The sequence below is a fragment of the Bubalus kerabau genome, chromosome 3 (assembly GCF_029407905.1).
Source record: "Bubalus kerabau isolate K-KA32 ecotype Philippines breed swamp buffalo chromosome 3, PCC_UOA_SB_1v2, whole genome shotgun sequence".
Classification (NCBI taxonomy): domain Eukaryota; kingdom Metazoa; phylum Chordata; class Mammalia; order Artiodactyla; family Bovidae; genus Bubalus; species Bubalus kerabau.
In genome coordinates, this window is record NC_073626.1 from 51,843,089 (window position 1) to 51,859,177 (window position 16,089).

A 16,089-nucleotide genomic window follows, 5' to 3' on the forward strand; every position below is an offset into this window, starting at 1 on the left:
TGAAACAAAAAATGCTATCATCAATTAAAAACAAAGCTAAGTAAAACACAAAACAGAAAATAAGAGACTAGAGTGTCAATTGAGGGATAAAGCAAAGAAAATAAAAGAAACAAACATGGTGGAAAAAAAATAGAAAAACAAAGATAAATAGACATGTATAAAAAGATTTATACATAATAAAAGGGAAAACTGCAAGAAGAAAATAAATAAAAACTATAAAAAGAAAGACAAAAAGCAAAAACAAAACCACAGAAAGCCAAACCAGAAGTAGAAGTATATAAAAGAAACAAAATGTGTGATTAAAAATAATTCCCAATAGCCTAGAGATAATAATGTAAAGAGCAACCACAACAACAAAGAAAAAAAGAATAGGAAAAAAAAAAAAAAAACAGAATCAACTGCAAAACAAATCAAAACATAAAAAATGATAAATGTTTTTCTCAGGTCTCAGTGTCCTTTCCCCCACTGTGAGCCATAGCCTACTTCCACCTACCTAGGAGTCCCTCCAGTACTGAGGAAGATTGGTCTGTGAACCTACTGTGAGGACAGCTCAGACTCGACTCTTTTCCTACATTTGTATGTACTTGCTTCCAACATCCATAGCTGCCAGAGCTAGAGTGTTATCTTTTGTGGGAACACTCATTGTCCTTTTATATATTCCATAGACACAGAGTCTACCTAGTTGATCATGTGGATTTAATCTGCATCTTGTACAACTGGTGGATCCCTTCCTTAGTTGTTCCACCCCTGGAACTCATTTGTTGTTTATGGGGGTCATGTATAGGAATTTATGGGGGCATGGGGGTTTATGTGGGTAATCTATAGGAATTCACACTCAAAGCTGCCATAGAGGGTTGGGTCTGCCCCAGTGAGCTCCATTCATGGAAGTGGTGTGGCTGTTTGGATCATGGGGACTTCAGCAGTGCCAGGTACACAGGGAAGTCAATGGCTATGGGTGCAGGAAATATGGCTCTATAAGGAGTCTTTTCTAGCCTCTGCAGCTGGCACTCAAGGGTCTCCATGGCTGGTCTTTCTCTATTGCTTGACACATCAGGCACTAAAAAGTCTACCCTCACTGGGGTCTTCCTCCATTGATCAACTGCCCATAACTGGCATGTGGGGAGAGAGAGGCTATAATAGTGATTTCATTCCCCATTGTGACTCAGCAGTAGCACTCTACCTCCATGGCCACCTGGGTTTCCTCAAAATGCATTCCCCACTGCAAATTTCCACCCTACCATCCCCTCGTGCCCTCTGCCCACATCAACAGCAGTCCTCACCCTGAGATTTCTTTCCAATCCATATGCTCCAGCCCCAAGTCACCATGCCCACCAGTTGACTCCGGTCCCTGTCTGTTGTAAGTAGGGCCACAGCATAGATCCTCTATGTGGTTCTCACACCATTCAGACTGTCACAAATCAGTTGCATCACTCTCTGACAGCCTCAAATGCTTCCCTTCTCTCCCATCCAATTGGTCCTGATGTGAGAATCTCTCCTCTGCTTCAGCTTCCAGGTTGTACCTGCACCACCCCCAGGTACAGGTCCAATTCCACTCACTCTGCTCTTCCTTCTCCCTTCTTCCTATCAAGATGTGGATGGATATATATATATTCCTTTCCAGTGGTCAGGGAGACTTGCCAGTACTCAGCTGGTTCTCTGTGACAACTTCTGCCTCTGAAGAGGTATTCTTGGTGCATCCATGAAGAGAGATGTATTCCACATTCTTCTACTCCTCCACCATCTTGTTCACTTTCCTTATTGTACTAAAAAAAAAATATATTTCTTTCTTCTTCTTTTCTTGGCCACACTGTGCAGCATGCAGAAACTTAGTTCCCAGGTCAAAGATTGAACCCATACCCCTTGCAGTGGAGGGGCAGAGTCTTAAATATTGGACTGTCAGGGAAGTCCCTGTCTACTGTATTTTCAATTTCAGGTACTGTGTTCTTCAGTTGTTACTGGTTCTTTTTTTGTTCTCTAATTTCTTATTAAAATCTCCCTGTATTTGTCTACATTTCCCCTAATTCAGTTATCATTCTTAATACTGTTTTGGACTTTTTGTTTAATTTGTTGGTTTTTCAAGGTTTTATTTGTTTGCTATTCTTCTTTTTTGTTCTTTTGTTTGAAGAAAATTCTTCTGTCTTTTTACTTAACTTTATGAAATTAGGTAAAAAATTACCTCTCCCAGCCATGAAGGCCTGTGCTTGTGTGGGAACATCCTTATGTCATATTTATGTCTCTATAGCTTTGCTATGATATGGGACTGAAGTGTATACAGTGCATCTTTCCCTGGGTATGCTGGAGCCACTGCCTTGGTGGGGGCTTCTCTTGTGGCTCAGCTGGTAAAGAATCTGCCTGTAATGCAGGAGACCTGGGTTTGATTCCCTGGAGAAGGGAAAGGCTACCCACTCCAGTATTCTGGCCGGGAGAATTCCATGGACTGCATAGTCCATGAGGTTGCAAAGAGTCAGGCACAACTGAGGGACTTTCACTCACTCACTGCATTGGTGGAAGGCATGGCTGGACATGGAAGGGTTACAGCCAGAACAAGGTGCAAGAACAAGCCAGAACAAGGTGCTAGGGCTTCTGTTTTCAATGGCTATCACTGCTCACAGTGCTCACTACTACCGTGATCTGTGTGTGTTTCTACATTGCTCAAACTGTGTGTGAACCTGGAAATCAGAGTCTGTTGGTAAAAGCTCTATTTTCTATCTCTGAAAGCTAGTTAGTTTCACACTAGAAGTGACTTGAAAACTCTTTGGTTGCTTTTCTACTATTCAGTGCAACACTTTCTTTAACCTAACAAGTGATTTTTCTGAATGAAACAGACTGCTGGAACTCCTTGTTAGGAGATCAACTCAGAGTCCATTTTACCTAACCAAGTTAATTATAGCTAGAGTACTGACTAGTCACAGAAGCTCTGCTCAAAGCACTGTTCACAAAGAAGGACCCGGTGTGTTCTGTTTGAGTCTCTACACTGCTCAGAAACATGCTGAGTGAGAATCTTGAAATCTGAGACTCTTGGCAAAGCTGTATTTAGTGCCTCTGAAAGCTAGGTAGTTGTAGACTGAAAGTTCCTTGAAAAACGTTTTGGTTGTTGTTTAATTCAGTTCCACAACTTCCTTAGTCTAACTCTTGAGTTTTTGAAAGAAACAGTTTTATTGGAACTTTGTTAGGTGGTCATCTCAAAGTACATTTTCACCAAACCAGGTTAGTTATAGTTAGAGTACTAACTATTCACACAACTCTCTGATCAAAACAGTGTTCACAAAGAAGCATCCAGTGTGTCCTGTTTAAGTCTCTACACTGTTCGGAAACATGCTATGTGTGAATCTCAAAATTGGAAACTGTTGGTTAAAGCTGTATTCTCTGCTTCTGAAAGCTAGCTAGTTGTAGACTGATTAGTTGAAAAATACAGGTTGTTTTTGTTCTATTCAGTTCAACCACTTCCTTAGTCTAACCCTTGACTATTATGAAAGGAATGGGCTTGGAAATAATTGTTAGGATGTCCTCTCAGAGTATATTTTCACTGAGCCAGGTTAGTTATAAGTATACTACTAACTAGCCACACAACTCTCTGGTCAAGTCAGTACTCTCACTGAAAGAACCAGAAGTCTTATTTCTGTCTTTGCATTCATTCATTAGGAACATTCTGTGTGTGAACAATGAAATCAGAGGCTCTAGGATAAAGCTGGGGTTTTGTTTGTTTGTTTGTTTGCCTCTGAAAGCTTAATAATCATAGAATTAAAGTTAGTTGGAGAACACTTTGGTTGCTTTTGTTGTATTATGTTCAAAATTTTTCTTAGATCAACCATTGTGTTTTCCTAAAGAAACATGCTGCTTGGAAAAATTTCTTAGGAGGTTCTCTCTAATTGCATTTTTATCCTAACCAGGTTAGTTATGAATATAATACTAGCTACTCACAGAACTATGTTCTCAAACCTGTATTCACAATGAAGGAACGTGTGTTGTGTTTGTGTCTTTGCATTCATCAGGAACACCGTGTGAATGTTGTAAAATTTTTTGGTTGCTTTCATTGTATTCATTTCAACAAATTCCTTCATCTAACCCTTGAATTTTATGTAGGAAACACACTGCATGGAACTCTTTGTTAGGAGGACATCTCAGAGTACAATTTCACCTAACCCGTAATTTTGTTACTTCTAGCATGAACCAGTCCCAAACTCTGCTTAAACCAGTGTTCCCAAGGAAGGATCCATTGTTTCCTGTTTCAGTTTCTATGCTTTTCAGAGTGAATCTTGGAATCAGAGCCTCATCAAAAAGTAGTACCATCTACTTCTGAAAGCTAGTTAGGTGCAGACTGACAGGCAATGAATACTTTGGTTTCTTTAGTTTTATTAGGTCAACAGCTTCCTCAGTCTAACACTTGAGTTGTAGGTCAGAATCACCCTGCCTGGAACTCCTTGTTAGGTCACTTTAGAGTGACCTTTCACCTACCTGTGTTACCTACCTTTAGAGTGATCTTTCACCTACCTGGGTTACTCACTAGCCACAGAACCCTCTGGTCAAACCAGTATTCTCCCTGAAGGGAGCAGTGTGCTTTGTCTGTATCTTTCATTCATCAGGAGCTTTCTGTGAGTGAGCCTTGAATGATGTTCCTCTTTGCCTAAAGCTGTATGTTCTGCCTCAGAAAGCCTGTTAGTAATAGACTAAAAGTTTGTTGAAAACCACTTTGATTGCTTTTCTTTTATTCAGTTCCACAACTTCCTTAGGCTAACCCTTGAGTGTTCCAAAAGGAAAGGGCTGCTTGGCTTGGAAATAATCATCCAAGGAGGTCATCTCTGACTGCATATTTCCCCTAACCAGGTTAGTTCTTAGTACATATAATACTAGCTACTTATAGAACTTTGTGCTCGAACCTATATTCACAATGAAGGAACCAGTGTGCTCTGTTTATGTCTTAACATTCATCAGAAACATTTTATGTATGAATGTTGTAAAACTTATTGGTTGCTTTTATTGTATTCAGTTCAACAAATCATTTCATCTAATCTTTGAGTTTTCTGAAAGAAACATGCCATTTGGAACTCCTTGTTAAGAGAACTTCTCAGAGTACACTTTCACCTAACCAGATTACTTAAAGATATAGTATGAACTAGCCTCATAATTCTGCTCTAACCAGTGTTCCCAAGGAAAGATCTGTTGTGTGCTGTTTAAGTTTCTGCACTGTTCAGAGTCATGCTGTGAGTGAATCTTGGAATCTGAGCCTCATCACTCAAGTTGTACCATCTACCTCTGAAAGCTAGTTAGTTGCAGACTCACAGGCAAAAAACACTTTGGTTTCTTTAGATTTATTCAGTTCAATGGCTTTCTTAGTCTGACACTTGAGTTTTTTATAAGAAACAGCCTCCTTTTAACTCCTTATTAGGAGTTCATCTCAGATTCCATTGCCACCTATCCAGGGTAACAGAGGTATAGTACTAAGTAGTCCCAGAATTCTGTTCAAACCAGTGTTCACAAAGAAGGATCCAGTGTGTCCTGTTCAACTCTCCACAACATTCAGAAATATGCTGTGTGTGACTCTCTGAATCCGAGCACATCACTAAAGCTATATGTCTGCCATGGAAAGCTAGGTGGGTATAGAATGCAAGTGAGATGGAGAGAACTTTGGTTTCTTTTTCTTTTTCTTTACTCAACTCAGCAACTACCTTAGTCTAACCCATGAGTGATTTGTAAGACACGTGTAAGAAAATAAAGTCTGTCACTGTTTACATAGTTTCCCCAAATATTTGTCATGGTTAAGTAGTTGAGTTTTCAATGAACCAGGCGGGCTTCCTTGGTAGCTCAGAGGGTAAAACATCTGCCTGCAATGTGGGAGAGCTGGGTTTGGTCCCTGGGTCAGGAAGATCCCCTGGAGAAGGAGATGGCAACCCACTCTAGTATTCTTGCCTGGAAAATTCCATAGATGGAGGACTTGTAGGCCACAGTCCATCAGATCCCAAAGAGTCACACATGACTAAGCACTTCACTACTTACGAATCAGGCCGCTTGTCACTTCTTGCTGCAAGGTCATCTGACAGTATGCTTGACCTAATCAGGGTTAAAAATAGACATGGTCATCCACATTGACAAAGCACTCTCCACTGATATCTTTGCTCAGCAAACAGTACAGTGTGGTACACAAGGAGTGTCTTCACACAGCTCTAAATGTGCAGGGAAATGTGCTATCCTGAGGGTGGAAATAAAGGCATTATGGCAAAATCGGTATACTCCTCCTGTGAAAGCTGGATAGTTGCAGCCTCAAACCAGCCACAAAAACACACTGGGTGATATTTCTGTTTGTTATGACAACAGCTTTTGTCCATTATCTGAGTTTTCTGAAATTAACATATTGCTGGCCACTTCTTACTGGGAAGTCATCACCCAGTTCAGTTTCACTGAATTAGGCTAGCAAGAATTAGTCATCACCCAGTTCAGTTTCACTGAATTAGGAGTCAACACTCACAGAACACTCCCTGCTGGACTCTCAGAACACTCCCCACTGAATGCTTTACTCATGGAATGGGGTCATCTGTCCTTGGGCTCTCTTAGAGAACTTTCTAACTACAGGGACATTTGTTTCTGTTCGCTTGGGATTTGCAGCCTAATGGCAGAGGCAGCATGTCTTTGTGTGATTGCAGGATGGTTGCCATCTTAAGCCTGAAAGAAATGCAAAAGGGTTCATTTTTCTCTTCCTTAGGATCACAGTTTTGCTGAAGTATATGTGTCTTCTCAAAGCCCAGGCACTGACTTATTAATGCTACAAAGTCATCTGACAGTGTAATTTCACCCACTCAGGGTAACAACAGGTAGGGCAAAAGAACTCACAAAATACTCCTCCCTGAGTGCTTTCTAAGGGAATGAATGGTCCAGTATAATCTAGGAGTGTCTTTGCACATTTCCACACCTGTGGGGAAAGGTTTTTCTGAACCTAGAACTCGGTGCCTGAAGAGAAAGCAGCATTTTCACCAAACGAAGAATCAGGAATACTTGCAGTCTCCAACCTGATGGAAAAAACACACTGGTGCATTTTTCCCTTCTTTATTCATCAAGTATTTCTGTTTTCTGAGAGAAACACGCAGCTTACCCTTTCTTGCTGGGAAGTCCTCTGACAATACAGTTTTACCCTCATCAGGGTAAAAACAAATACAGGAGTCAACATTCACGGGTAAATACTTTGTGTCCTCAAAATGAATTTACACATCTTGGAAACTGAGAGAGACGTGTTTTTGTGCACCTGGAATTAGAGTAAGACATCAAAAAGCAGTCATTTGCCCTGTGAAACTTGGATAGCTGCAGCATCCAACCTGCCAGCAAAACATAGGCTCATTCTACTCTTAACTCTAGAAAAGCTTTGGTGAAGTACTTGAGGATTCAAGGAATCAGGCAGGCTTTCCTGTTGGCTCAGAGGGTAAAACATCTGTCTGTAATGTGGGCGGGAGATCTGAGTTCGATCCCTGGTCGAGAAGATCCCCTGGAGAAGTAAATAGCAATCCAATCCAGTACTCTTGCCTGCAAAATTTTATGGATGGAGGAGTCTGGCAGGCTACAATCAATGGGATCTCAGAGAGTTGTACACAACTGAGCAACTTCACTTCTCATGAATCAGTCTGCTTGGTGCTTCTTGCTGCAAGGTCACCTGACTACATTTCACCTAATCAGGGTAAAAACAGGCTTGGCAATACACATTCACAGAGCACTCTCCACTGAAATCTTTGCTTCTTAAATGGTACAGTGTCTGTCCACTACAAGAGCCTTTACACAGCTCTAAATGTGCAAGGAAATGGGTTACCTTGAATCTGGGATTCCAGGAAATATGGAAAAATCAGTATATTACTCCTGTGAAAGCAGGATACTTGCAGCCTCAAACCAGCCACAAAAACACACTGGGTCATTTTTCTGTGCATTATGACAACACCTTTGGTTCTTTATTTGATTTTTCTGAAAGAAACATGCTGCTGGATACTTCTTACTGGAAAGTCATCACGCAGTCCAGTTTCACTGAATTAGGTATGGTAGTCAATAGGTATGGTAGTCAACGCTCACAGAACACTCTCCGCTGGACTCTAAGAACACTTCCCTCTGAACGTTTTACTCCATGGAATGGTGTCATCTGTCCTTGGGCTCTCTTAGACAGCTTTCTAACAACAGGGACATTTGCTTTTTGTTCACATGGGATTTGCAGCCTAATGGCAGAGGCAGCATGTCTTTATATGACTGCAGGATGGTGGCCATCTTAAGCCTAAAAGAAATGCACACGGATTCATTCTCCTCTTCCTTATGGCCACAGCATTGCTGAAGTATCTGCATCTTCTCAAAGCCCAAGCACTGACTTATCAATGCTACAAAGTCATCTGACAGTGTAATTTCACCCACTCAGGGTAACAACAGGTAGGGCAGAAACACTCACAGAAACTCTTCCCTGAACACTTTTCTAAGGGAATGAAAGGTCTGGTGTGATTTTGGAGTGCTTTTGCATATTTCCACAATTGTAGGAAAACATTTTTCTGAACCTAGAACTCGGTGCTTGAAGAGAAAGCAGCATTTCCGCGAAGTGAATCTGGAATACTTGCAGTCTTCAACCTGATGGAAAAACACATCGGTACATTTTTCCCTTCTTTATGACAGCCAGTTTCACCAAGTATTTCTGTCTTCTGAGGGAAACACGTAGCTTGCTCTTTCTTGTTGGGATGTCCTCTGACAGTACGGTTTTACCCTCATCAGGGTAAAAACAGATACAGAAGTCAACATTCACGGATAAGTACATTGTGTCTTAGGAATAATTTACTCAGCTGGGAAACTGAGGGAGACGTGATTTTCTGCACCTGGAATTGGAGTATGATGTCAAAAAGCAGTCATTTGTCTTGCATATAACCTGGATAGCTTCAGCATCCGACCTGCCAGAGAAACACACAGGCATATTCTACTCTTCAACCCTAGAATAGCTTTGGTGAAGTAGTTGAGGGTTCAAGGAATCAGGCGGGCTTCCCTGGTCTGCCTGAAATATGAGAGGGAGACATGGGTTTGATCCCCGGGTTGGAAAGATCTCCTGAAGAAGGAAATGGCAACTGACTCTAGTACTCTTGCCTAGAAAGCAGTCATTTCCCCTGTGAAACCTGTATAGTTGCAGCACCCAACCTGTCAGAAAAACACACAGGCTCATTCTACTCTTCAATCCTAGAACAGCTTTCTTTAAGTAGTTGAGTTTTCAGTGAATCAGGCCAGTTTTCCTGGTGGCTCAGAGGGTAAAGCATCGAACTGCAATGTGAGAGACCGGGCTCGATCCCTGGGTCAGGAAAATCCCCTGAAAAAGGAAATGGCAACTCTCTCCAGTATTCTTACCTGAAAGCTATAGTCCATGGGATGGCAAAGAGTCTCACATGGCTGGGCAGCTTCACACCTCATGAATCAGGCTGCTTGCTACTTCTTGCTGGAGGTCATCTCACAGTACATTTCAGTTTCACCTAATCAAAATAAAATAGGCTTGGACATCCATATTCACAGAGCACCCTTCAATGATATCTTTGTTCAGCACACAGTACAGTGTCTTTACACTAGGAGTGTCTACACAGCTCTAAATGTGCAGGAAATTGTGTTATCTTGAAGCTGGAAATCCAACTGATATGGCAAAATCAGTATATTTCTCCTGTGAAAGCAGGATAGTTGCAGCTTCCAACCAGCCAGGATAACTCAAAACTCACTGGGGGCATGTCTCTGTTTGTTATGACAACAGCTTTGGTCAATTATTTGAGTTTACTGAGAGGATCATGCTGCTTGCCACTTCTTACTGGGAAATCATCTCCCAGGCCGTTTCACCAAATTAGGCTGACAACAAGTACAGCAGTCAACACTCAGAAAATCCTCCCCACTGAAGTCTCAGAACACTCCCCACTGAACTCTTTACTCTTGGAATGGTGCAATCTGTCCTTGGGCTCCTTACACAGCTCTTTAACTACAGGGACATTTGTTCTTGTTAACATGGGATTTGGAGACTCATGCCAGAAGCAGCATTTCTTTGTGTATTTGCAGCCTTCAGCCTGAAAGAAACGCACACGGGTTCATTTTTCTCTTCCTTACAACCACAGCTCTGCTTAAGTATCTGCGTTTGCTGAAAGCACAGGTGCTTGCTTATTCATACTACAAAGTCATCTGACAGTGTCATTTCGTCTACTCAGGGTAACAAGAGGTATGGCAGAAGCTCTCACAGAAGATTCTTCTGTGAACTCTTCTCTAAGGGAATGGTACAGTGTGCTCGAGGAGTGTCTTTCCTCAGCTCTGAACCTGTGGGCAAACATTTTCCTGAACCTAAAACTCACAGCCTGAAGAGAAAGCAACCTTTTTGCTTAACAAAACTTGAATACTTGCAGTCTCAAATCTGTCAAAACACCACACTGGGGCATTTTTCCATTTTTTATGGCAGCAAGTTTCATCAGGTATTTGTGTTTTCTGGGAGAATCATGGTGCTTGCCGTTTCTTGCAGGGAAGTCCTCTGACAGTACTGTTTTAGCTGATAAGGGTAAAACAGTCAAAAAAGTCCACATATACGGAGAGTACGTTGTGTCCCAGGAATGAGCTTCCTCAGCTGTGAAACTGGAAGGAGACGGGTGTTTGGGGACCTGGAATTGGTGTATGGCATCAAAAAGCAGTCATTTCCACTGTGAAATCTGTATAGCTGCAGCATGCTACCTGCTGGAAAAACACACAGTCTCATTCTATCCTTCAATCCTAGAACAGCTTGGTTAAGAGCTGAATTTTCTGTGAATCAGGCGGGCTTCCCTGGTGGTTCAGAGGGTAAAGTGTCCGACTGCAATGTGGGAGACCAGGGTTCAATCTCTGGGTCAGGAAGATAAGCTGGAGAAGGAAATGGCAGCCCACACCATACTCTTGCCTGGAATCTGCATTACATGGGATGGCTAAGTGTTATACACGACTGCGCAGCTTCACAGCTCATGAAACAGGCTGCTTGCCACTTCTTTCTTCGGTGTTATCTGACCGTATGTTTCACCTAGTCAGATGTTATCTTTGCTCAGCATAGGGTACAGTGTCTGTAAACTAGGAGTGTCTCTACATAGCTCTAAATGTGCATGGAAAGGTGTTATATTGAAGCTGGAAATCCAGGCCATAAGGCAAAATCAGTATATTCTTCCTATGAAAGCAGGATAGTTGCAGCCTCCAACAAGCCAGAAAATTACACTGGAGCATGTCTCTGTTCATTATGACAACAGCTTTGGTCAGTTAATTTAGTTTGCTGAGAGGAACGTGCTGCTAGCCACTTCTTACTGGGAAGTCATCACTCACACCACTTTCTCCGAATTAGGCTAACGATAGGTATGGCAGTCAACACTCACTGAACCCTCCCCACTGAATTCTCAGAACACTCCTTGCTGAACTCTTTACTCTTGGAATGGCGCAATTTGTCCTCGGCTCTCTTACAAAACTCTCTAACTACAAGGACATTGATTCTTATTAATATGGGGTTTGGAGCCTCATGGCAGAAGCAGCATTTCTTCATGTGACTGCAGGGTGGTTGCAGTCTTAAGCCTGAAAGAAACATATTTGGGTTCATTTTTCTCTTCTTTACAACCGCAGCTCTGCTTAAGTATCTGCATTTGTTGAAATCACAGGCACTTGCTTATTTATGCTACAAAGTCATCTGACAATGTCCTTTTGCCCAGTCAGGGTAACAAGATATATGGCAGAAGCACTCACAGAACACTCTGCCCTGAACTCTTTTCTAAGGGAATGGTACAGGTGGTTCTAGGAGTGTCATTCCCCAGCTCTGAACCTGTGGGCAAATGTTTACCTGAACCTAGAACTCAGGGCCTGAAGAGAAAGCAACCTTTTTGCCTAACGAAACTTGAATACTTTCAGTCTCAAACCTGTTGGAACACCATACTGGGACATTTTTCCCTTCTTTATGAAAGCAAGTTTCATCAAGTATTTATGTTTCCCAGGAGAATCATGGTGCTTGCTGTTTCTTAGTCTTCTGACAGTACAGCTTTAGCTGATCAGGGTAAAACCAGAGAAGTCCACATATACAGATTGTACATTGTGCCCTAGAAATGAACTTATTCTGTTTTGAAACTGCAGAGAGACGTGTTTGGGGACCTGGAATCGGTGTATGGCACCAAATAGCAGTCATTTCCCTTGTGAAACCTGTATAGCTGCAGCATCCAACATGCCAGAAAAAACACACAGGCTCATTCTACTCATCAATCCCAGAACAGCTTGGATTAAGTAGCTGAGTTTTCAGTGATTCAGGAGGACTTCCCTACTGACTCAGAGGGTAAAGTGTCTGCCTGCAATGTGGGATGCCCAGGTTCGATCCCTGGGTCAGCAAGATCCGCTACAGCAGGAAATGGTAACCCACTCCAGTACTCTTTCCTGGAAGATACAGTCCATGGGATGGCAAGGTGTTGCACATGATCATTCATAGAACATTCTCCAATATCTTTGCTAAGCACATGGTGCACTGTCTATACACCAGGAATGTCTATATACAGAGCACAATGTGCAGGCAAATGGGTTACCCTGAAGCTACAAACCCAGGCCATATGCAAAATCAGTATGTTCCTCCTGTGAAAGCAGGATAGTTGCAGCCTCCAACAAACCAGGAAAACACACTGGGGCGTATCTCTGTTCATGATGACAACAGCTTAGGTCAGTTAATTAAGTTTGCTGAGAGGAATATGCTGCTAGCCACTTCTTACTGGGAAGTCATAACCCCATCCACATTCACTGAATTAGGATGACAACAGGTATGGCACTCAACACTCACTGAACCCTCCCCACTGAATTCTCAGAATACTCCCCACTGAACTCTTTGCTCTTGGAATGGTACAATCTGTCCTTGGGCTCTCTTACACAGCTCTCTAACTACAGGGACATTTGTTCTTGTTAACATGGAATTTGGAGCCTCATGTCAGAGGCAGCCTTTCTTCCTGTGACTGCAGGGTGGTTGAAGTCTTCAGCCTGAAAGAAACACACCTGGGTTCATTTTTCTCTTTCTTATGACTGCAGCTTTGCTTAAGGATCTGTTTTCTGGAAGCACTGGTGCCTACTTATTAATGCTACATAGTCATCTGACAGTGTAATTTCACCCACTTGGGGTAGCAACTGATATGGCAGAAGCACTCACAGAACACTCGTTCCCGAATCCTTGTCTAAGGGAATGGTACAGTGTATTTTACTAGTGTCTTGGCATAGCTCTGACCCTGTGGGAAAGGGTTTTTCTGGACCCAGAAATTGGTCCAAGAGAAAGCAGCATTTTGGCCTAACAAAATCGAATCCTTGTGGTCTCAAATATGATGGAAAAAGACATTGGTGCATTTTTCCCTTTTTTATGACAGAAAGTTTCATCACATGTTGGTGTTTGATAAAACACACTGCTTGCCATTTCTTGCTGGGAAGTCCTCTGACAGTATAGTTTTAGCTGATCATGGTAAAAACAGATATAAAAGTTAACATTCAGGGACTATAAATTTTGTCCTAGGAATAAATTGACACAGCTTTGGGAATTCAGAGAGATGTGCTTTTGTGAACATTGAACAGGGGGATGATGTCAAAAAGCAGTCATTTCCTCTGTGAAAACTGTATCATTTGCATCATCCAACCTGCCAGAAAAAGACACAGGCCCCTTCTACTCTTCAATCCTAGAACAGCTTTGGTTAAGTAGTTGAGTTTTTAATGAATCCAGGGGCCTTCCCTTGTGGCTTAGAGGGTAAAGTGTCTGCTTGTCATGTGGGAGACCTGGGTTCACCCCTGGGTCTGGAAGATCCTCTGGAGAAGGAAATGACAACCCATTCCAATACTCTTGCCTGGAAAATTCCATGGACAGACCATCCTGGTAGGCTACAAATCATGGGATCTGAAGAAGTCACACACGGCAAAGTAACTTCACTTCTCATGAATCATTCTGCTTGCCACTTCTTGCTGGGAGGTCATCTGACAGTACATTTCACCTAATCAGAGTAAAAACAGGCTTGGCCATCCAAGTTCCCAGAGCACTCTCCACTGATATATTTGTTCAGAAATGGCACACTGTCTGTATGCTACGACATACAGACATACAGAGCTCTAAATGTGGAGGGATGGAGAAGGCAATGGCACCCAACTCCAGTACTCTTGCCTGGAAAATCACATGGATGGAGGAGCCTGGTAGGCTCCAGTCCATGGGGTCACTAAGAGTCGGGCACGACTGAGCGACTTCACTTTCACTTTCATGTACTGGAGAAGGAAATGTCAACCCACTCCAGTATTCTTGCCTGGAGAATCCTAGGGACAGAGGAGCCTAGTGGGCTGCTGTCTATGGGGTCGCACAGAGTCAGACACGACTGAAGCAACTTAGCAGCAGCAGCAAATGTGGAGGGAAATGTATAATCTTCAAGCTGGAAATCCAGGCAATAAGGCAAAATCACAGTATTCTTCCTGTGAAAGCTGGATTGTTGCAGCGCTCCTTGCCATTTCTTACTGGGAAGTCATCACCCAGTCCCGTTTCACCAAATTAGGCTGGTAACAGGTGTGGAAGTCAGGACTCACAGAACACTCCCCACTGAACTCTTTACTCTTGGAATAGTGCAATCTGTCCTTGGGCTCCCTTATACAACTTTTAACTACAGGGACATTTGTTTTTCTTAACATGGGATTTGGAGCCTAATGACAGAAGCAGCATTTCTTTGTGTGGCTGCAGAGTGGCTACAGTCATAAGCCTGAAGAAAGTGCACACGGGCTCAGTTTTCTCCTCTTTCTGACCACAGCTTGGCTTAAGTATTTGTGTTTGCTGAAAGCACTGGCTCCTGCTTATTAATGATATAAAGTCATCTGACACTGTAATTTCACCCACTCAGGGTAACAACTGATATGGCAGAAGCACTCACAGAACACTCTCACCTAAACTCTTTTCTAAGGGAATGGTACAGTGTGTTATAGTAGTGTCTTGGCACAACCCTGTGGGGAAACGTTTTTCTGAACACAGAACTCGGGACCTGAAGAAAAAGCAGCATTTTCACCTAATGAAAACGAATCCTTGCAGACTTAAAGATGCCTGAAATCCTTGCAGATGCCTGAAAAACGCTCTCTTTTTATGCCCTTTTTTCATTGAAGGAACATAGCTTTCCCAGCATTCTGTTTCCTGAGAGTAACACACTGCTTGAAAATGTTTGCTTGGAAGTCATTTTTCAGTAACAATTTCCCCTGACTATGTTACCATAGGGAAGGGCCCCACACTCACAAGGAAAAACAAACAAACATCCAAACATCTGTTCCATCTAGTTTTCTATGTAGGAGAGATCCAATGATCCTAGTTCTATCTGGAAAATTCTTGGATACTGCAGGGACTCACACTGAGTGTGAACCTGGATACTGAGTGCGAACCTGAAGTTCCCACATCTTAGAATCTAGACAGTTGCTGATAGATAGATGCCTGAAGAGCATTCTTTTTTCTTACCTTTCATTCATCAAAGCAATGTACATTTCCCAGCCTTCTGTTTGCTGTGAGTAACCCACTACTTGCAAATCGCTGCTTGGAGATCAACTTTAAGTAACAATTTCCCCTCACAGATGACACAGAAGGGAAGGATTAGATAATTACATGGAAAAATGAACACACACACACACACAAAAGAAACCCAAGTTTCATCAATTTTTCTCTGTAGGAAGGATCCAGTGATCCTAGGTCTGTCTGGAAAATTCTTGGATACTTCAGGGACACATACTGAGTGTGAACCTGAATACTAGATCTTATTGGCAAAATTAGCATTTTCTCTCTTTTGGCCATAGTAGGCTCCAACTTAGCACCTGCTTGAAAATCAGTCTAATTGCTGTTTTCCCATTTATGACAGCAATAGCTTTGATCAAAACACTAGGCTTTCTAAAGCAAGCAGGTGGCTTGCAACTCCTTGTGGCAAGCTCATTTCCATTGGAACATCAACTAAACTAGGTAAAAGCAGTATGGCACTCATCTCTGTTGAATACACTCCTGCAGCCTGTTTCCTCATGGGTAGTCCCATTATGATGTAGTACTGTGTTCCCAAGGCTCAGAAAGTGAAGGGAAACATCCTGGCTGTGACTCTGGAAATTAGGGCCTCTGTGGAA